Genomic DNA, 24,050 nt, shown 5'->3' on the forward strand with positions numbered 1-24,050 from the left:
CCCCTTCCCCTCCATTCTCCTCTCGGGATCTTGGGCACACATGCACGCACACACGCCCCGCGTGACTTTTAAGCCACCAGGTCTGGGACGAGAACCGCAGTCGACTATGTGGGAGTCCAGCGACATAGCCATTACACCAACTGCTGGTCCCCATAGACACAAATTTTTATTTTCACCAAATAAAAGTTGACTTTTGCTAGTGAGGTAGAAGTTGAAAATACACACTGATGGGCAACTAAATGTATCTGCCTTCCCCTATCATCATCTACTACTGCTATTTTCTGTGTTTTGCACACTAATTTTCTATATGTATATAATCATATACATATATATACATAGCACTGCTATGTACTGTGCATACAATGATGTACAAAGTAGTAGCCCCACTCTCAGGGAGTGAAAAATCTCACGGCAATGTAAATGTTAAATGAGCATGAAAATAAATTTATAATCACAAATTGTGAGGAGATCTAATTTAAATTAGAAATTAAAAAAATACTTTCTGAATAGAAACATTTAAGTTGAGTTGTGAAGAAGAGATAGGAATTAGAGAGAAATAAAAAAAAAAAAACATTCCAGGTAGAAAGAACACTATGCACCAGTGCCTAGAGTCACATTTCAAGAACTGAAAGAAAGCCGGTGGGACTCGACTTTAGAGGGTAGTGAAGGGTGCTGGATATAGGTAAGTATATAAGTGGCTGGATGAATCAGGGCCTTGTTAAAGATTTTGTATTATGTTTTAGGTTCTTGTGGAGCAAGTGGATGGTAGTATGATTTAGTGAGATAAGGAACACTGGGAAAGGGGCAGATTTCTTTTGGTGGAGTAGGGAGATTGATTCCAGTTCTGGACATGTTGAGTTTGAGATACCTGTGAGAAATATAAATGTGAAATTATTAAATGTTCTGTACATATATGAAGCACAGAAGAGGGATTATGACAGCAGGAAAATAAAAGAGCAGACAAACCTAGAAGAAAATCTGGAGAATTTCAAATGTAGAGTAATCAACTCAGTAAAATATCAACATCAAAGAACTAAAAAAAAAACTTTAAACTTAAATTATAAATAAGTATTAAAAAATGTTATGTAAGGTGAGAATTGAAATGTGTGGAAAAGATTTAGCAATATAAATGTCAATAGAGAATAGGCAAAAACAATTTTTTTTCAGTGGCCTGATGACAATTGAAATCATAAAAAAGTGAATGAAAAATGAGTAAGTAAAGCTAATGTATAGATAGCTATTTGGGGAAACATCATTTTGTTTAGAATACACATAGATAAGTAGAAAAATGGGATAAAGAAAATTTAGATGGGAGATGATAAAGTCTTCAGACTCTGATCATGAAGGTCCTGTAGAAAGGTGGAAAGAGATGGCAAGCAGAGCAAGCAGAGCACTTGCAAAATATCTGGTCTTTGTTAGCAAGAAGTTTATTTCTCTAGTGTAATTAAAGGGAATGGGGAGATGATGAACATAGATTCAAGTAGGTCTGAAGATTTCAACACTTGTCTGGGATCCATCTTCTGTGTGAGATTATGAGGAAAAATCATCCATGAGAGAGTGACCAGATGAGGGAAGGTGAGTTTGGTGGGTTGCAAAAACGGGAAGAGAGAGCAGGTGACATGGAGATTAAGATGCTGGATCTTGGGGACCAATAGTTGGCATAATGCCTATGTCAGTGGACTCCCATGTAGTCAACCGCAGTTTGAGTCCTGGACCCAGTGGCTTAAACTCACGCCGGGCACGTGTGTGTGCATGCCCAAGATCCCAAGAGGAGAACAGAGGAGAAGGGATTGCGGCGTGGCCATCTCCCCCCTGGAGGGTGATTTCTTGCTTTCTGTCTCTCTGTCTCTCCTCCTGGCAAGCACACACACTCTATGGCAGCAAGCAAATAAGGAAAAAAAAAAACTCTCCAAAAAAAAAAAAAAAGATGCTGGATCTTAACACGTGGCTAACTGTGCACTTTGAGTCCTGGACCTGGTAGCTTGAAAATCATGCCAGGCACGTGTGCATTCATCCTCAAAATCCCTAGAGGATAAGGGACTATGTGTGGCTATCTCCCCTGGGAAGTGATTTTTCACTTTCCCCTCTCTCTCTGTCTTTCTCTGGTGAGCACACACTATCTACAGCCAAAACAAAAACAATAAAAAAAGGTGTGCATGCCAGGAGTCTCTAGTCCTTACAGAAAAAAAAAGACAGCAAACTAACTAGAGAAACAAGATTTTTGAAGTGTTAAGTGTCAAGTTGATCTTTTGTCATAAATTTATAAATAATTCCTAATTTTCCTGGCTCTGGAATTTTTTCTATTAAATCTGAATATTTCAGTTGAAGTCACATATCAATGGGGTGGGGTTTATCTATTGTTAATATTTTACAGTTGAATAAAGAGTAAAAGAATAAGAGAAGTAAAAGAGCATTAATCATATTTGTAAACAGCTTATGAATAATGTACTATCAGATATAATCTAAACAGGAAGAATGTGAAGCAGTAAGGGACTGAGGAACAGGGAGAAAATAGGGGAGGGTAAGGTCTTCATGAAAGAAGACCTGTTCAGAAAAGATATATGAGCAAGTGAAATGGAAAAAGGGAAAATCGTGTTGCTGAGTGGGATGAATGATTAGAGGGGAATGAAATTTCTTATGACAATGGGGTAGCTCTAAAATGTGATAAGAATGGGTGGCTGAGATAAAATGAAGAAGAGTGTTTCTGGTTCTTTTCAAAGGAAAAGTAAGAGCCCAACAGCTGTGTCTTTATGGGTGGTGAAAGATGCTCTAGCAACTTATATTTCTCTTCCTGTCATTTTCGATTTGCTTCTAGTAAGTAGAAGCAAATGCCTTTGTTACTAGGTGCCTGGTTGAGATAACTTCTGCAGATTATTTTAGCTTATGAAGAAGATTGCCCCAATTTATCATTTTCTAAGAAAACCTTGAAATTATGAGTCATTTGTCTGATTTCCTACTTTGAGTCCTTTGAAATCCATGTTCCAAATCTTTCTGTACTTCCATGGCTGTCTCCTTGCTCTTTTGTTTCCTGAATTGGCCTGTTTTACAAAAGGTGAAAAACAGACAAAAATTTGTTATTTTCAAAATCTATCATTACATGCAAAATTTCAGTATTAAAAATTGTCCCTGCAGAATTTACAGGAGTTCATTTTCCTCCCTTGCTTAGCATAAAGCAAACCCAATGCACAAGGGCGGATGTCCTGGCAACAATGTATAGGGTTAGGCATTCAAAGAAATTTCTCTGAGCCAATAATGTAAGTCACAGAACTTGCACTCTTCTGAAATCTTGTTTCAAAGGCTCACAGGTGACAGTGCCTGAGCCTACAGTTTAATTACTTTTCCAAATTTTCTATTGAGGCTAAAACTGTTAGCTCTCCCCACTTCTTCCTGAAAGTAGTCTTTAAAGAATACGGTAATAGGATTCAGCATGGATAGTTCTGCATGCCTTAGCTTGGGTGAGCTTTAAGTCTTGTCCCTAGCCCAATTTACTTTCTTTCCTTATGATTTTGCCCATATAAAGGGTTTTCCTGTAGTCCCTTCTTTGATCTTTCTGTCACTCAATTTTTCACTAGTACATTTATGTATTTAGTTGGCATCTTTATGTGATCCCTTTCATGTCATCCTTATGGATAATTTAGTTGGTTTCAGGACAAGCCAATTTCTCCATCTCAGTTGAAATCTCAAAGTTGAAATCTCTCAAAGGATATTCTGAATCCTCCCTACACAATAAAGACTGCAGTCAAACTGAATAGGATCCTTTTTCTCACTTTCTAATAAATTATTCTGATATTTTGAGGAGAAAGAAATGATTAGGAAACTAGTTCATTTTGGGACCAGCAGATGGCATAATGGTTATGTCACTGGACTCCCATGTAGTCAAGTGCTGTTCAAGTCTCACACTCGAGGGCTTAAAATTCACACTGGACATGTGTGCATGCATGCCCAAAATCTCAAGAGGAGAATGTAGGAAAATGGATTGAGGCATAGCCATCCCACCTGGGGGGGGGGGGTGATTTCTCTTTCTGTGTCTCTGTCTCTCTGGCAAGCACACATGCCTTATAGCAAAAAATCTCTCTGTAAAAAAAAAGAAGGAGAAGGAGAAGAAGGAAGAACAAGAACAAGAAGAAGAACAAGAAGAAGAAGAAAACTAATTCGTATCAATGATTTAGTCAAACTCTCAAATATGAAATCCTCCAGGCTCTGTTTTTGGCTTAACTTACAATAAGCCCATATTCCTCTTCCTCTGTGCACTCAGGAAAAATAACTGAGGTAGAATGAAGATGAGTTCTTACTTGGGAAGCCAGTCTTTAACTCCGGCTTCATTATTGCCCTATTGTTTTGTTGGTTTCTTTTCTTTTTAATTTGTATTTTATTGTAGTAAGAGCACTTAACATGAGATCTAACAGATTTTAAGTGTACAATTCAAATGTTAACTATAGGCACAATGTTGTATAGCAGGTCTGTAGAAGTGACTTATCTTTCATTACTGAAATTTTAAACCTGTGATTAACAACTCCCCATTTCCCCTTCTTCCCCACTGCCCTGTCAGCCACTGTTCTGTTCTCTGCATCTATGAGTGCCTGTTAGATATAGCTTGAAGGTTTTTTACACAAGAGCAAATAGGAGATGGAAAATTTTTGAACTCACTAAATTCGAAGTCTAATGAGGGAGAGTAATTATAATATAGTATGCTAAGTGCTAATAAGGAAGAGTGTATAGTAGCTTGGGAATACAGAAGACAGGCATCTAATCCAGTCAAGGAGAAGTGGTCAGTCATAAAAGTCTTTCAGGAAGAAAGTTTGCAAAGTCCAAGTGCCTGTGCTAACCTAATTAAGTGTCCACCAATACACTTCTATGACCCTAAGGAAGTCATGTGTGTCAGTTTTCTCATTTGTAAAACTATGGTTAAAAAAAAAAAAAACTCTTTGAATAAAACAAGGAAAAGATAGATATGAGGTGTTTAGGAAAGTTAATATGCCAACTTGTTTTCTGTTATTGCTAAAGGTATTTATCTGGACTGCTAGGAACATAGCATAAAGGCACATCTTAGGCTCTGTAGTGAGATATTTCTCCATTCAAGCCTGGTTATACCAACATGTGACCTTGACCAAGTTACTTAATCTCCCTAAACCTCATTTTCATTAACTATAAGCTCAGGACCTCATAGTATTTTGAGGATGAAATTAAATATGTGTAGTTGTTCAGAACAGTGCATGGTATATAGTAATTTGTTTAATGATTGTTGCTGGGTGATATTGATAACAATAATGATGACAATGGTAATGCTGTTGCTTATGACATTGATGATGATAATTATATTAAGTAATAAATGTTGTATTTAACATATAGAAATAATTATTGTTATTATTTTGATATAGGGTCCTGGTCCCAGATATTACATGGGTAGTTCATTTTAAAGTTTACTTTTATTTATTTATTCCATGACACACAGAGAGACACACTGTGTGTGTCTGTGTATGTGTGTGTGTGTGTGAGAGAGAGAGAGAGAGAGAGAGAGACATCCTCAAAAGAGTCTTCACATTGCTATCCACCTCCAACTTCAGCCAGTCAAGATCATGGGCATGTAGGTATATGAACCTGACCTGATGTGTACTGGAGGCCTTGGGATATGAATCTTGGACCTTTCCATGTGACTTCAGCATTATGAAGCATTGCATTACTGCTGTACCACTGCTTTTGGCCTTACTTTGATAGTTTTATTCTATCCGTGGCCAGGAGCTGCCATCCTTAACTTCAGCTGTCCATCATCTATTACTTTCTCAGAGTCAATAAAATATAGGAGTCTTCCAAATCTCTGTCCCCTATTATTATCTCATTATACACCAATAATTGTCAATATTCGAATAGTTTCAATAATAATCTCTACATGTATCAGTCATACATTTTTATCTTTAACCCCTACTTATTTTTTGCCTATATCAGTGTTTTCTAAAAGTTGTTACATATCAGAATCAGTTAGAGAGCTTATTAAAATTACCAATGAACCTGGCTATGGTGGTCCACTAGTAAAGACACTGCTGCTTCATAGACTGAGAGTCCTAGGTTTAATTTCCAGCCCATTCTAAAAGACAGGTGCAGTGGCATGTGCCTATGTTCCCATCTATTCAATAGGCAAGGACAGGAGAATACCATAATATGTACAGCAATTATATGTAAATTAGAAATAGTAATAATAAGCTACCAATGTGAAGTATGTATATCATATTAATTAGGTAATGTCTAGGGGCTGGAATGAGACATCATTGGTTTCAGAAGATCCCCAGGTGATTCCAATATGCAGCTGCGTTTGCAAACCACAAAACTAGGTCCAGATTTATACTTCTAACTTTCTGTTAGAAATCTGAATACTGGAGTTGGTAGGTGGCATGGTGCTAGACTCCCACATGATCGACTGTGGTTTGAGTCTCGGACCTGGCAGCTTGCTTTCTCACTTTCTCTCTCTTTCTCTCTCACTCTGTCCCTCTCTGGTCAAATAAAAAAAATAAATTAATAAATAAATAAAGTAGAATGAAAAAATAATCTAAATACTGGGCTGATCAATTAAGGGAGCTGGATCCCACATGACTGACTGCATAGTTTGAATTCTGGACCCAGCAGCTTGAAAAACACACCAGTTTTGTGTATATGTATTTGCCCCAACTCCTGACAGGATGGAGAGATGGAGGAGAAGGAACTGTGACTTAACTATGCTGCACTAGGGGATGCTTTCTCTTTCTCCCTCTATTTCTCTCTGGTGAGGACATATGCCCTCTGGCAAAATAAATAAATAAGCATTGAAAAAGAAAAAATCTCAATATCTTCTTAGCTCTTCAAACTCATTTTGTCCAAGACTCATCTCAATGTCTCTTCCCATCTCAGCCCAACACAATCTGCTATTTCTCCGGAATTCCCTGTTGTCAATTCTGTTGCCCAGGCCTCAAATTCAGGAGTTATTTATTTATTTATTTATTTATTTTTGGAGAGGTTTTTACCATAGGGTGCATGTGCTTGCCAGACAGACAGAGAGAGACAGAGAGACAGAAAGCGAGAAATCACCCCCCAGGGGGGATGGTCATGCCGCAATCCCTTCTCCTTCATTCTCCTCTCGGGATCTTGGGCACGCACGCACACGCGCCCAGCGTGAGTTTTAAGCCACCGGGTCCGGCATGCGAACCGTGGTCGACTATGTGGGAGTCCAGCGACACAGCCATTACTCTAACTGCTGGTTCCCCAAATTCAGGAGTTATTAACCAGCCAAACAACTACTGTAGATTACAGTTCTGATATGGAAATCATTTTGGTCTCTCCCTTTCCACTACCAGGCTCATTCCGGGGCCCCCTATAACTCACTTGATTTATCACTACACACTGAAATGACAACTTTTTTAAAGATTAGACTTTCAAATCAGTGCGAAGCTCTTAGAAAAGCATTACTTTTGAAATTAACATCATGTCGCAAATGATTTGATGTAGCTGGTAGTTGCTTTAGGATTGAAATGGATTGCTCCTTTTCTCAGCACCAGACAAAGTAGTTGGCTTGTTTAGGAGTGTTGTTATGATGCTTACCGAAGCGAAATGCATACATTTTAATTATATACTCACAAGCATGTTGAGATACTTACAATATGAGAGTCCCATGGGAACTATGAAACCAGCCCAGGAGATAGTGCACTAATTATTCTATTGTTCATTCTTGGGTATAAATTTCTTGAATGGAATGATAGACAAGTTCACAATAGTTTTTAAATAATTATTTTCTTTTTTATATAGAGAATATATAATTAAATTATATATAAAATCTAAAAGTACATGTATGTGTATGTGTGTTTGCGAGTAAGGTGCACCACCAGTTTAGTTTATAGCAATTTTCCTCTACATTTCTACTCATGTGTAATCCATTATACACACTGCTGTTAGGTTAATCTTCTTGAAACACAGTCTTACTATACGACTTTCCAGTTAGAAAACCATCAGTGGCATCTCATAGCTTACTACAGCTAGTTAAGATTTCTCAGTCTGTCCTTCAAGGCTCTCTGTGATCTGGCTCAATCTGCCTTTCTTGTTTTATCAAGCACTACTTCCCTTCATGGATCCAATGTGGCAGCCATCCTTAAGTATTTATTTTGATTGTGCCATCTTGATACTTTTGCTCATGTTATTTATTCCTTTTGCCTAAAATGTGTCACCACCATCCTATTAAGACCTGACAAAATTCTATTTATACTTCAAGGCATAACTCAAATGAACATTTCAAAATTTCTCTAAGAACTCTTGCCTGTTGCCTCACTGTCTGTATATCTATCTACTTTGTTACTTAACTATATGCATGTAAATAGATCTACCATTATCTGTATATCTTATCCTACACTATATTGTCTTTTCCTGGAGAGATATGAATGTATCTTCTCCATATGACTCCATACTGCTGACTCTGCTAGAACTGCATATAACATATAATAGACATTCAGTGAATAAATAGGAAATTAAAGCATTATAATTAAACAAAAATCATTTCACAATTTCTCTTCCTTCTTCTTCCCGACCTATACCATGTTATTATACAACTATGTTAGTAGTTCCTTTATGAGATTACTCTGATTTTTAGAAGATAAATAGAAACTCAAAGCAAAGCAGTTGTTTAAAGTATTGGGGGTTGGAGTGAGGTGGGGGAGAAACTGAAGTTAATTTAATTACAACATAAGAAAAAAAAAAAACCCATGACTTAAATGTCACCATTAGGCCCAATATACTGAATCATTTTACAGGAAATCTGAGAATTGAGTGTTTCCCCTTTACTTTGCCCAATGGGAATGGTCATGCTCATGTAGCTAAAGGACTGCAATAAGTGGGCCAATTTATTCCTGAGGGTAAATGTGATAAAAAAGAAATGCATTATAGCACATTCAGTTTCCAATATGGGACTCTGGGATTCTTTTGCATGACATTTACAAATGTGGATTAGAATTTTTTTTTTTTTTTTTACCAAAACTGCTGGGGCACGGTGTAATATACAGTTACCTAAGAAGACTCCAGGTACCTTAATGGAAGTAAAATGCGCAATTGGTGTTCTATTTCTGTCTCGATAGTAGAGTATGTTTGCTTTATTGGTGTCAGTGCTGAGTAGAAATAGAAAAGTCAAAAAAACAGGTCAGAGAGAGTAGAAACAGGTAAACAAAGTCTGGTTTGTGTACAAAAAGTAGATTCAGGGATTAAGTCAGGTCACACACTGTCATAATGGCCAAGTCCAAGAGTAGAAGTGTTATAGGGAGATGAATCGAAGAACAAGAGTACTTGTGTGGGGGTGGGGGGGTAAGTGGGAGAGGAGTGTCTTTTAAAAGTACATGGAAATGTGGATTATGAAAAAACAATGCATGGATTTCAATACTTTATGCCAAAACAAACTCATACTTTAATTCTATTTTCCCATGAAACTTTCAAAGTCCTCTTTTATGTCAGCAAAGTCTAAAGATATGACTCTCAGTCAGCATATGTCTGTCTTGTCTCAATAAAAGCATAAAAGAAAGTGATGTAAAGGAAAATCAGTTAGGTAATAACTGTGGCATCTCAATAATCTGACTAACAGCTTGAATCTTGGCTGATGAAGATGCGCTAAATGTTCTCATCAGGGAAATGGCTTCAAAAAGGCTTAGCCTACAGTGATGTTTAAAAAGCAGAGGTTTTGATGGGCAGAGAAATAAGCCAATATTAGAACATTTGTTTTTATTACGCTACTGAAGTGTTTGCAAGGATGCAAGTATTGGAACCACAATAGAGCAAGTTCATCAGCTAGTGTATAGTTTCACTGGAGATTATTTTAATGGTTAGAAAATGGTGATGAGATCCGGAATATATATCCAGTCTTCACATAAACTTTACTTTTCACTCTAGTCACAGATTTCAGCCTTAATCTTGACCAACTTCTGGGCAGATAAAATAATAATCACAAAGAAAACAGTTTAGAGAATATGGGATGTTTCCTTACAACTTCAGAAATATCAAAATGTATGACTTACAGATGGTAGAGCATATATTAATCAAGAGGCTAAGTATATTTCAGTAACAGCAAAATCCCAATTATTAGTGGCTTAATGATTTGAAAATATATTTATTCTTATTTTTTTGTAGACGTATTTTCCTTAGGGAGTGTGTGCTCACAGGATAGAGACAGAGACAGTGAGAGGAAAAGTGAGAAATCACCCCCAGGGGGATGGCCATGCCACAATCTCTTTTCCTCCATACTCCTCTCAAGATTCCAGGCATGCATGCACATGTGCCTGGCATGATTTTCAAGCCACTGGGTCTGGGACTTGAACCAAACTCAGCCATGTGGGAATCCAGAGACATACTATTACACCAGCTCCTGTCCCCAAATATATCTTTTATTTAAACAGAATCCACCATGGGTCCCAGAGGATGTCTAAAGGTAGATGTTCCCCATATAATGGCACTGTGATCCAGGATGTCCTGGACTTAGGCCTTGACATCTCAAGGTCCCCATCATGGTTACTGTGGCAGGGAAGTAGAGGTACTGTAGAATTACACATGAGTTTTTAATTGCCACAGACCAGATGTGACAGGGCATCACTGTTCATGCTGTATTAGGTCATCAGAAAAGCCATGATGCATTTAAAAAATTTGCATAAAAAATACATCATGACTTCTTCTGCTGACCCAATATTTTCATATGGCTCCATCCTACTGGATAGTAGTTGTGAAAGATTGTCTTCCCCTTCTGTGTTAAGAAGGGACAAATAACTAGTTATTGATGAGCACTAGTGACAGACACTGTATTGTCCCACACAATATCCTCTCAGCCTACCTGACTGCAGTTCAGCTATAGTGGGCAGTCCCTCCCGTCTCAAGCAGTCCATAGCATCTCTCTACTTATGTATTTCAGCACTAACACCAAAGCACTGGAAAGTTTCTCAACCCACACAAAGGTGCAACCTGGGGAAGGGATGAAATGAAAGTGAGGAATAGAAGACTGGTGTATAAAAACTCCAACCATTCAATCCTTCAGTGGGAAAATTCTGAAGTACTTTATTTTATTTTTTAGAGATTTTTTGCTACAGGATGCACATGCTCACTGGAGGCAGAGAGAAACAGAGAGACAGAAAGTGAGAAATCACTCCCTAAGGAGCATGGCCACATCACAATCCCTTCTCCTCAATTCTCCTCTTGGGATTTTGAGCATGCACACACATGAACCTGGCATGAGTTTTAAGCCACCGGGTCTGGGAATTGAACTGCAGATGACTACTTGGGACTCCAGCAATGAAACCATTATGCCATCTGCTGGTGCCCTGAGGTACTTTCTAAATGGTTTCTTTAAAGGTCGCTAGTGAGACTGAACCCTAATTTTTCACAGGATAACTAATGCAATAGCATACACTTTACTGGCTCCTCTCACTTCCCTGTCTCCTCATTTACTCACAAGGGCTTCCTAAAATTACTTCTGGTATAAACTATCTGTTCTTGTCTCAGGCTACCCTACCAAGAGAAACCAAATTAAGGCAACTTACAATATCACAGAACCAGTGCTTCACAAAATGAGTTCATGGTAGAAGGAATGGATTGAGAGTCACGAAGCTTGGGCTCCAGGCCATCTGCTATTCACTATCTCTGCTAATTTTGCCATGTTAATTCTCATGACAACCTCATGATTTTTTTTTCCTTTTTATCAGTAAAAGAGTTCTTCAAACTAGCAAATCTCTAACACCATTTTCAGATCTAATGCTCACAATTCTGTGATTAAATTCTGGCTCTGTTGAGGGTTATTAAAATGATCATGGAGATCAGCGGTTCTTCATCATCAAAGAGGAAGGAAGAGGAAGTTATTTTAAATATTAGCCAGAGGGTTTCCAATTAGATCCAAGAAAAAAGCTACTTGAATATATAATTCTTTATTGGTGATTTTTAAGACCAAGATCACTGTATGTATCTGGAGTAGTTTCTAACTGAGTGAATTCAAGTGTTCTCCTACTTTCAATTCTGTGAAACTATCAGTGATGTGGTGAAACTCATTTGCTGGCAGATTTGATATAATAGTCCATACATCCTCTTTTTTGATGATATAAAAAGGCAAGCATTAGTAAATAAATTTATATTAAAGACTTGGTGAAAATCAGAACTGTCCAGGGACTATTCATGCATAGCTCTTGCTGCTTTATTAATAAAAATTAACTAAAACTCAGTAAGTATTTACCATATGTCATATTTTGGGCTAAGCACTTAACATGAATGATCTCATTTAATGTTTTCAAGGATAATGAAATAAACACTGTTATAATACATATTTTGTTGCTGAGGAAAGTAACACTCAGAGAGGTTAAATTTATCTTCTCATAATTATGTACATAGTGAGTGGCATAGCAAGAACTCAACCTTATGTGTGTCTGATTTTATTGCTTGAGCATCTATTGGCAACACTCTATCTTCTAATGTAATCATTGATGCTTCCTGTATAAACTTTGAGATCCTAAAGGAGCATTACAACAATAATGAAAGAAAGAAAGCAAAAGCAAATATTGTTGTCTTAAATTCCATTTATTAAAGTAGAAAAGTCTACCATAAATTTAGTAAAGTCCTTATCAGAAATAACTGGAAATTTTGCTCCTTACCCACAGCCTTCTGACTAATTGTAACATTACTAATATGAAAGTACTTTAAGGTTCTAATGCTGGATCAGATGGCATGGTGGTTAAGATAGCTGGATCTCATGTGACTGATTGTGCCATTGGAGTCCCAGAGCAGCAGCTTGAAAAAAAAAAAAATCCCAAGAGGAGAATGGAGAAGGCACTGTGGTGTGGTCATCTCCCTTGGACGGCTGCTTTCTCTCTCTCTCTTTCTTCCTCTCTGTCTCTCTACAGTGAGCACACTGGAAATATTTGCATAATTGCAAATTTTTAAAAAATTTTTAAAGCTTGGAGTTAGGCTTAGCCTTGGAAATTTTTTTTCAAAGCCTTCAAGAAAACATTCTTTAAGTTTTTATTTCAATACATATATTTTTATTGAGATAAAATTCTCAGCCCTATCCATTTGTTTTCATAACTACTGAAAAGCAAAATAATTATTCTTCATTTTAAAAATCTTAAAAATATAAATGAACAGAGAAAGTAGAATTCACTGTTGTATTTGCTTCCATAGTTTCACACTATGCAAACGTTGAATGGGCTGAAGCTCTTATCTTCCTTTGATCCTATATTCTGGAAAGAAGAAAACATGTGCTGAACAGGTCGTCTGAGGAAGATGGTTGGATGAAGTTTGTGGGAAGCAGATTTTCTGTGTGGTCTCACAGAGGCTGATCTGTGATCTGTGTAGAAACCACCTTTTTACAAATTCCTCTTGTGAATATCTTATTTTTAAACCAGAAGCAGGCTGGTTGAGTATGCCTTTGTTGTGAAGATCATAAAGAAGGCATTGCATTTCGAGCCTGTCTAGAGTCCAGAAGAGACAGTTGGTTGAGATGTTTGTGCAAATACTTTGAAAAGTGTAAATATGTGTGTATAAATATAGCAAGGTTATTCACTCTGTTGATAAGAATAATTTTTCTTCTCTTTTGGCATCATATGTGCATAAGAAAGGTCCTAGAACTGGACAGAATGGCAAATGCCCCTTCAAGTTTTAAAGATCATTTCCTTTATGGAGTTATTGAATCAGAAATGCAGAAGAAAGAAAAAATGGCAAAAACAGGCACCTTTCATGGTCAGTAAAAGTTGAGCCTTTTATCTTTTTATGGCCAATTTAAATTTAAATGGAGAGACCCCCTTAGTGCTGATAGAGGTGATGGGGAAAATGGTGTCTGCATCATGAATAATAAACATCAGGGGGAAATGTCAGTTTTTCAGGCTACTAGCACATTTTGTTGCTATGACAACAGAATGCAAAGTGTTCTCTTAAAGGGAAACATGACAATTTGTTGGAAATAAAAGCAAAGCTCACCAAACTCAATATATTTAAATATAATCTTAGATTCATAAAAACCAAGAATATACTGAAAAGAACGTAGAGTTCTCTTATTTTTGAAGAGATGTGATTATGAGAAGAGCTTTGCTGAGGGTAGTGAGGACAGGCATTAAAATGGAACTTTTTCATCCTTCCAACTCCTCTTAAAACTCACAGGACCACAGCCATTAGTAGGCCCATCTGGTGTAGAGCCAGAAATTGGCACCAAATGGAGATAGATCCTTTTAGTTCTTAGACATTTAAGCAGGCTGTGTTTTAACATTCTCACTGCATACATAATTTTTCAGACTGAGTCCATGTTAATTATTTTTTAAACCATTAAACATGACTTGAACTCAACTAAACCTAACATTAAAATTTTCCATATTACAAGATGGCGTCTGCTTATCTGTTAAAAGAGATAATGCTGAAATATGAGTATGAAGATTCCCCATTTTAAATTCTGTAAATGTAAGGAAAATAATTTCCCAGTAGTGGAGAGAATATATTCTATTGATTTCTGTTAGCCCAGGTGGGGTTCAGTGTGGAAGGAGAGTGGGGAAGGGGGGAGGGTGAGAGGGAAGGAATCAAGAGAAAGAAGAAAGAAGCAAAACATTTAAGAGACCCAAAATGGAAAGAAATCTGTTGATTATAATGTATGTGATAATGTCTTTGACTGGATAATATGCAGTGTATTTATGATGGGAAAATTAATTTGGTATGCTGAAATGATACACAGTGATTCAATGTAAAAAATAAATTTAAAAATTAATTAATTAAACAACAAAAAACACCCAGATATTTGATGTATCAGTATCAGTTCAAAATTGCCTTTGGAGAGCTCTTGCTTCTGCATCCAGAAAACACAGTTGTAGCCCATGGCAGATATCACTAAACTGATCATGGCACTGTTATATGCCAACCTTGGAAGCATTGGAAGGAGTTTTAGTGTCCTTCTCAACATGGTGCTCTAGGCAACAGGCAGCTACTATAAATTGTTTGCAACTGGCACAATTTGAAACTAATTTGCTAACTCTGCTTGATCCTATAGAAACAACTACTACTCCTGTACCTCATTCTGGGTTTGGAAGCTCAAAAAGGGAGCACAAGTCCTCCCTCTTCCAGTAGGGTTCCCTGATTGTTCCAGGACCCGCTCATTTCATCTTCCATGGTAATCTCACTTCCTTTATAGTTAGTACCACATATTTCAGTCCTTTAGTTGTTCTATGGATGTTCTTTTTAATTTTATGATTTTTTTATTCATATTTAATCATTGTGTATCCGTATAGCTCTGTCTAAATATGTGTTTGAAGGCCTTTCCAGATGATAGGATGGCACTTTCATCAACATTGTAATTTATGCCTCTTTCTACACTGGAGTATCAAGTCTCCTGGTCTAAGTTTTTATGCATAGTTATAGAGATTGTTGGCTATTAGAGAAGGAAGAACAAGAAGGAGCTCAGGGGTGCATTTTTTTTTACTTGTTTTTTTGTTTGGTCTTGGTGTTCACGAATTGAGAAGTAGTCAAAGTTTTTCTTTGGTGTCCTACAGAAGTCTATTATCCCTCTGCCACATGTGTGACTTAATTCCTCTCACCACAGAAGAAAAGTTCTGATAATTAAATTGTGGTAAGGGAATTTGCTCTTCTGAAGGTATTTTTGCATTTCTAAATAAATGTCTATAGTGGAAAATTTTCAGGCAGTATAATTTTTAGGGCAGGAAGGAAGAAGATATTTGGGGCAGGATGGTACAAATCATGACATTTGAAGAACCACCTACTGTGGCTATGCATACAGCAGACATAGGTCAGTGTGTGGCAGCTATAATCACTCAGTTTAATTCTTGTTCACATAATGCTATCAGCTCTCTATGACTCGTCAAGCAGTATTTGTTAATTGAATGTTGTCATCACAACCTCAAATTTGCAGCTAGCCATTACATATTAGTATAGAAAAATAAAACTGTACATTAGGTGATCAAGGTTTAAAATTGCCTTTTTTCTTTTATTTTTTTTCAAGTTTAATGCACTTTATTTTTCTTGTATTAAAATCCTGTGTTCTGGCTACAGCTGGAGTCTGAGTCCTCTGCATGAAGAAGTCTCTAGTATGAGTCTTGTCAAGATGCTCAGTGAATTCCCAGTAGGGAGACTTGGTGAACTTGGTCTCTTTCCAGAGACTGGGGGTCAGATAGCTGTAGGTCTTGTAGATAGCATCAAAGGTGGTCTTGGCAAAGTTGTCCAGGGTGGCAGTGTATCCTCTGGCTGAGATGAAGCAGTCATTGATTGTAGCCATCAGCAGCAGCTTCTTGGGCATGGAGGCTAAGAGATGCCAGTACTCCTAGAGGAGTTAATTAGGTGCATCAGCTCAGAGCCACATCAACTTGCAGGAGACAGAGAGGGACTTGCTAATCTTGTTCCCCCAATAGCCTTTCTGCACAGGAACAATGAAGATCTTGGCCAGGATAATGGCCCCTCAGATGGCAGAGACTGCCTATCACCAAATCAACATGGATGCTGTAGTTTCCAACGATGGCAAATGCCTTGAAACCAGCCTTCTGACCAGTGTGAGTCTACTTTTGCACAGACATAATCTTCAAAACCTCATCCTTGTGTCATGCCCAAAGAAGTAATATATTTCAGACTTCTTGATGGGCAGGGAGAGAAAACTCTCCAGGGACTTGAATTTCATGTCCTTGACAAGGCAGGCCAACTTGGTAATGGGAATTTGCAACTTGTCCTCCACCCTGTCTCCACAAGCTCTACTGCTTTGGCAGGCCCAGCCCTGCCCAGTATAGTCACCAGCCTTGCTAAAGCTTCCGCTAAAGCTGCCTTAGTCTAACACCCCAGGGCACCTGGGCCTTTCTAGCCCTCCCCCTGTACCAGAATAATTAGTTTTTTGATATTTTCTTGGTGAAGAAGTGTTATTTCTTCAAGTAGTGCCAACTAAGCAAAATGCTAAGGAAACTGTTGGGGGGACTCCAGGTTCCCTAAATGTTTCCATATTGGGAGACATTTTACTGAGCCCAAATCTCAAGCACTTGCCCCTGTTTCCTTAGCAAATCTGAATCTCTTCCTTCACACTGGGTGTCAGTCACTGAAAGCACAGAAAAGGATTTGTCAAGCTGGCATTCTATGAAGCAAATTTGGTAAAGTAGGTTTCTATGAAAAGATACATTAAGGAAACCTGTATTTCCATGTGCTAATTGGAACTTTGCCAAGCAGATTGACATGTTAAAAGCTTAGAAAACTTCATAAGTGAAGAAATCTGTTTAACTGTTTAACCCAACATGCTACTAAACTAATTTAGCCCTTTTCCTTAGATAATAGCCCTTAAAAAAAATCACAGTGTTAATGTCCTATGGAATTGTATTTGGAGAATTCTGGATCAAGGAGTGTCTTTCTCAGGGTTTTTTTTTTTTTTTTTAAACTGGAAAAAACATAAAAAGATGTATTCAAAAGTGAAAATGTTCCTCTAGTGATTCAAGTCTCATGATTCTCTTTTCCTGTTTTGTCCCCATTGATACTTTTCCAATGACATTTAACCTTGAATTAAATAAGCTTACAATGTTTGAGGAATTGCACAATGTAATAGAACATATGCAGGTTTTAGAATATGATGGACCTACTTTTTTTATTAAGGCTTTTTGCCATAAGGCATGTATGTTCACTATGGAGAGGCAGAGAGAGATAGTGAGAGAAGGAAAATGAAAAATTGCCCCTCCCCCCCCCGGAAAGATGGCCACACTGCAATCCCTTCTCTTCCACTCTCATTTGGGATTTTGGACACCCTCGCACACATGCCAGCTTTGTTTTCAAATCACTGGTCCCAGGGTTTGAACTGCTGAGTTGGCCATGTGGGATCAGCACCAACATGCCACCTCTTGGCCTTATTGACAGATTTGTCTTTATACCTGTCTTTAAACCGAATTAACTTATTTATGAGCGTGTGGTTGTTTTTATCTAATTCAGTGCTTTCTATAACATTACTTTCTTTACTTATAAAATGGGGCTGATACTAATATCACAAGTCTGTTTTCAGAATTGAATGAGATAACATATATAAAGCACTTTGGCACTGGCTAGCTGTGTTGGCACAATGGTAACACAGTGCTCATGGTGCTGAAGCTTTATGAGAAGGTCCTCAGTTCACATCCCAAGGTGTCTTGCAGGCTGGTGATCATTGGAAGCTGAGGCTAGGGTAGTGTGGGAACTCTTGAGGGTAACTCTCAAGAAATAAATAAACTTTTAAGATACTTGGCATGATGCATATATTTTTATTTATTTATGTATTTCTTTCTTTGTTTTTTTTTTTTTTTTGAGAGGTTTTCGCTATAGGGCACGTGTGCTCACCAGACAGACAGAGACAGAAAGACAGAAAGACAGAAAGCGAGAAATCACCCCCCAGGGGGGATGGTCACACTGCAATCCCTTCTCCTCCATTCTCCTCTCGGGATCTTGGGCACACATGCACACTCGCCCAGCGTGAGTTCTGAGCCACTGGGTCCAGGACGTGAACCACTGTGAACTACGTAGGAGTCCAGCGACATAGCCATTACGCTAACTGCTGCTTCCCTGTATTTATTTCTTTATTATTGCGAGATGGTATGTGTGTGAAAGAGAGAAACAGAAAGAAAGCACCCCTCAATGGGGCATGCTCATGCTGTAGTTCCTTCTGGGGCATGGATGTGCCTGAACCCACTATGCTTTTCAAGCCATCAGGGCAAGGATTCAAACTACAGTTGCTCACGTGGGATCTAGCTCCCTTAACCACTAGGCCATGGTACAGGATCATTATTTTTATTTTTTGCCCTTCTTCCCTCTTTATCACATTAGTAAGGGCAACCCTTTCTATAAGTATGCTCTAAAAGGAAAGGAGTATTCTAAGTACTCTGTGCATTTGTGTTTACATATTATTAATGTTTTAAAAGAAGTTTAAAAATAAGTTTAAATAATATGTTTACCTTTTGGTGGAACTAAAAGAACAGAATATTCCACGAGTCATAATGTGTATGCTCACACAAGCAGTCATCTTTTTTTTCCTTTTGCACTATTAAGTTCCCACCCTCAAAAACTTGTAAGATGTTATGACCTTGCTAGCAGTAGCTTAAGCTCTTGCTATGCATGGGATACCTCACATACCATTCTAAAATGTTGGCTTTAGCAATGAATGAATTATTAAACGTCAAATTGTTATTTCCCATGACAGTTTCCAAATGGACTGGGTGTGCACTAACAAGTAGTGAAATGTGCCTCCAGCCACCTTGCAGCTGTGGAAGAAACGGATCGCAATTCCAGTGGACTCATTTTACCTGGCAGCATAATACTGGAAGGCTCACCTCTCTGTCAACACACATTTCTCTTCTGATATCCTTAAGCCCCTTCCTGAAGTGTTTCTTATTTAAAGAGAAAATCAAGAGCTATTCAAAACAGTGTGTTTTTAATAAGGACATTTCAAGTACTGCCTACTATTGATAGTTTATTATAGAATCTCCATGATGTTGATTAAAACCAATTGACTCTATTTTCTTAACTTACCACCATTTTTTCCCCACTTAACCCCCCATGAATATATTGAAAAATAGTTTTGTTTATTAAATAAGTTATAAACAAAAGAACATCTAATATTTCCAAACAAAGGAAGATTAATTAGAATATACTTTAACCTAGCTTGTTTGTAAGTCAAATGAAAGGATAATTTCTTAGATTAGGATAAATTATTATATGTGTTGATGAGAAAGTTTTGCTGGAGTGTACAACCTCTCTCTGAAATGTGACATTATCATTTACTTGTGGCTTTCAAATGGTGTGAATAAAGGCTGATATCTCATTTAATATAATAGAATGGTTGAATAGACTGTTCTTTAGTTGAGACCACCTAGGATGAAATAGTCAATTGTTCACTGTTGTAAATATTAACCACATACAATCCCCTGTATTTTTAGGCAGAAATATTTAACAGATGATTACTGAAATATATCTTATTAGTTCATTCTTCCTATTAGTCTAAGTAGAGTAGTGAACTAGAAGATTAGTTCAAGAACATTTAATGGTAATGTACCATTATACACAATTTAAGTTTACTTCATTTGGTGGGCTAGAGGCATTTAGCTTAATCAGTAGTATTGCAGTTTTTCAGTTGAAGAAGAAATCACAAATAAAATTGGACAATATTTTGAATGAATGAAAATGGAAATACAATGCGCCAAAAGTTATGAGATGTAGTAAAAACAACACTTAGAGGGAAATTTACAGCTGTAAACACCTATATTAAAGCCAAAGTGCAGGATCAGCAGATAGAGTAGCGATTATGTTGCTGGACTACTACATGGCTGACTGCGGTTTGAGTCCTGAACACGGAAGCTTGAAACTCACGCCAGGCACGTATGTGTCCATGCCCCAAATCCTGAGAGGACAATGAAGGAGAAAGGATTACAGCATGGCCATCCCCTCCCCCCAGGTCCTTGCTTTCTATCTCTCTGTCTTTCTCTGTCTCTCTGGTAAGCACATGCACCCTACAGGAAAAACTCTCTCTGAAGGAAAAGAAAAAGGAAACCAAAGTGGACCAGCTCTATAAAACAGTGGGTAAGGGGACCTGATCAACATGGTCAACCATGGTTCAAATCCTAGTCCCAACAACTTATTCTTCAATGAGCAGTCTAAAAGTGAAATTAAGAAAACAGTTCTATTTATAATGGTATGAAAACAATAAAACACTCATAAACGGCTTTGATGAAACAAGTGAAAGATTTGTACATTGAAAAATACAAAGTATGGGACCAGCAGTTGGCATGATGGTTAAGGCGCTGGACAGTCCCACATGGCTGACCAGGGTTCAAGTCCTGGACCTGGTGGCTTGCTTTCTCACTTTCCTCTCTCTCTCTCTGTGTCTCTCTTTGGTTAAATTAAAATGAATGAATGAATGAATGAATGTTTTAAAAAAAAAGAATACAAAGTATCACTTAAAAAATTAAATAACACTCAAAAAATGGAAAGACATCTTATGTTCATATATTGGAAGACTAATATTGTTAAGATGGCACTACTCTGAAATTAATATAAAGATTTAACATAATTCCTATCAAATTCTCAGCTGGCTATTTTGCAAAAATTGACAAGATGATTGTAAAATTCATCTATAAATTCCAGGGACCCAAAATAATTTATGAGAAGAGTAAAGTTGAAGAATTCACACTTCAAAATATTGATATTGAATCTTAATACAAAGTTACAATAATCAAGACTGCATGAATACACATAGACCAATGGGTAGACACTACAGAAATAAATGACTATCTGACATTAGACAAGGGTACCAAGACCATTCCATGGGTAAATAAAAGCGTATTCAACAAATGGTGCTGAGACAACTGGATATCCACATGCAAATGGATATATTTAGACCCCTATTTCACACAATTTATAAAAAAATTTACTCAAAATGGATTATATGCATAAATGTAATAGCTGAAACTGTAAAACTTTTAGAAGAATATATATGAATAAATTTTTGTGACTATAGATTAGCTGATGCTTTTTAAAAAATACTATTTATTTAATTTTATTTTTAATTAATTAATGTTTTAAAAAAATTTTAGAGGTTTTTGCTATAGAGCATGCGTGTGCTCACTGGAAAGAGAAAGACAGAGAAATAGAAAGGAAGAGACCACTCCCTAGGGGGGATGGCCATGCTGCAATCCCTTCTCCTCCATTCTCCTCTCCGGATCTTAGGCACGCATGCACACACGCCTGGCGTGAGTTTAAGCCACTGGGTCTGGGACTCGAACCACAGTCAGCTACGTGGGAGTCCAGCAACATAGCCATTATGCCAACTGCTGGTCCCTATTTTTATTTTTTGGAGAGGTTTTTTTTCCTATGGGACTCATGCACTTGCCAGAAAGACAGAGAGGAGAGAGGCAGAGAGATAGAAAGTGAGAAATCACTTCCCAGGGGGGATGGCCACACCACAATACCTTCTCCTCCATTCCCCTCTCAGGATCTTGGGCACGCACGCACACGTACCCGACGTGAGTTTAAGCCACCAGGTCTGAGACTCAAACCATTATCTGCTACATGGGAGTTCAGTGTCATAGCTATTACGATAACTGCTGGTCCCTAATTTTATTTATTATTATTATTTTTCTCTAATTTGTTATAGGGCATGTACACTCATTGGAGAGAGAGAGAGAGACAAAGTGAGAAAGCAAGTCTCTAAATCTGGAAGTTGAACTGTATTTGTCCACGTGGAAGTCTAGCACTTAAACCACTATGTCACCTGCTGGCCCTTCCCAGCTAATGCTTTCTTAGCTATTACACCAAAAACCATGAGAAGCAAAAGAAGAAATCAACAAATTGTATTTTATCCAGATTAAATCTTTTATGCTTTAAAGCATGCTGTTAAGGAAGTGAAAAGAAGCTCTACACAATGGAAGGAAATTTTTGGAAATACCACATGTGATAAGGGACATATATCTACAATGTATAAAGAATTGCTACAACTTAGTAATAAAATGACCACTAAAACAAGTATAAATTGGGCAAGGGACTGGTGCCCTGGTCTAGTAGATAAGGAAGCCAGATACCACATGTCCAACTGTGGTTCAAATCCTGGTCCTGGTGACATGAAGAACACACTAGGTATGTGTGCATGTATACTTGAAATTCCAACAGGATGGAAAATGGAGAAGGGATTGTGATGTGACCACACTCAATTGGAAGATGCTTTTTCTCTCTCTTTCTCTCGCTCTCTCTCTCTGTCTCTCCTGTCCCCAGTGAGTGTACATGCCTTCTGGAAATTTTTTTAAAAATCAAGTAAAGGATTTAAATAGACACTGCTCCAAAGAAGATATACAAATAGCTAGTAAGCACATGTAAAGATGCTTAACATCAGTAGCCATCAGGAAAATACATAACATAAACACTATGAAGTATCACTTCACATCTACTAACATGGTATGATAATGATTTTATAAATAACAAATAAAAATTTTAGCAAGAAAGTGGGGAAACTAGAGTCATCCAATTGGTGCATCCACTTGGAAAAAATAGTTAATTTTTTTCTAAAGATTAAATATAGAGTTACCATATGTCTTAATCCATTTTTGCATTGCTAACAAAAATATCTGAGCCTGGGTGATTTTATAAAGAAAAGAGGGTTTATTTACAAACTCACAACTCTGGCAGCTGTAAAGTCTAAAGTCCTAGGTCCACAGCATGACTGACAGAAACATAAAGGATGGCATGCATGTGTAGCGAGAGAATGAGCAGCTTGCTCTTCACTTTTAGAACAGCCAGATTTCATGAGAACTAATCTCTTTTCATGAGATCTAAAACTGAGTCTCAGTGTACTCATGCCTGGAAAGACCATTTTGCATGCTGTAAAGATTTACACCGAAATGGAGGATTGTTTGTTGATGATAATGTGTAAGATAGTATCTTTAACTAGACTGGTGTGTAGTGCAGTTATGCTGGAAAAATTCTTTTTAGAAGCTGTGGTGGCATATAGTGATTGAATGTACAAAGTGAAATAAAATAAAAAATAAAATTAAAAAGATGTACAGTCATTAAATATAAAAATAAATTGATAATAATAAATATAAATAAATAAAACTGAGTCTCATGAGACATCATTCATGTACACACAAGAATGTTGTCACTATGATCTGATCACCATGATCCAATCACTAAGGACTAGACCTCATCACTTTCCAATATCAAATTTCAAAACATGAAACTCTGGGGGGAAAACTATGGTAATGTACAATACCATATGACCCAGCGATTCCATTTTTAATTATACAAGAGGATTCAAAACATATCTTCAAATGAAAACGTCTAAATGAATGGTCATAGCAGAAGTATTTGTAACAGTAAAAAAGAAGAAAAAATCCTAAATTCCCCTCAGTGGACAAGTATATAAAATATTCTATATCTGACAACGGTATATATTCAGCATAAAAAAGAATAAATTATTGATACAGGTTATAAAGTGGATGAACCTTGAAAGCATTACACTAATTGAAAGAAGCAATGCACAGATGGTTACATACTACATGATTCCATTTTTTATGTAATATCTGGCATAGGGAAACCATAGAGAAAAGTAAAAGATT

At 37.3% G+C, this 24,050-nt stretch overlaps 1 pseudogene; it reads right to left on the bottom strand.

Annotated features, from left to right (window-relative positions):
* Positions 1 to 732: 732 nt before the first annotated feature.
* LOC102493478 (40S ribosomal protein S2-like) overlaps positions 733 to 24,050 on the bottom strand; it is a 73,689-nt pseudogene continuing 50,371 nt past the window's right edge.

This window comes from Tupaia chinensis, unplaced genomic scaffold, assembly GCF_000334495.1.
Source record: "Tupaia chinensis unplaced genomic scaffold, TupChi_1.0 Scaffold000135_1, whole genome shotgun sequence".
NCBI lineage: Eukaryota > Metazoa > Chordata > Mammalia > Scandentia > Tupaiidae > Tupaia > Tupaia belangeri.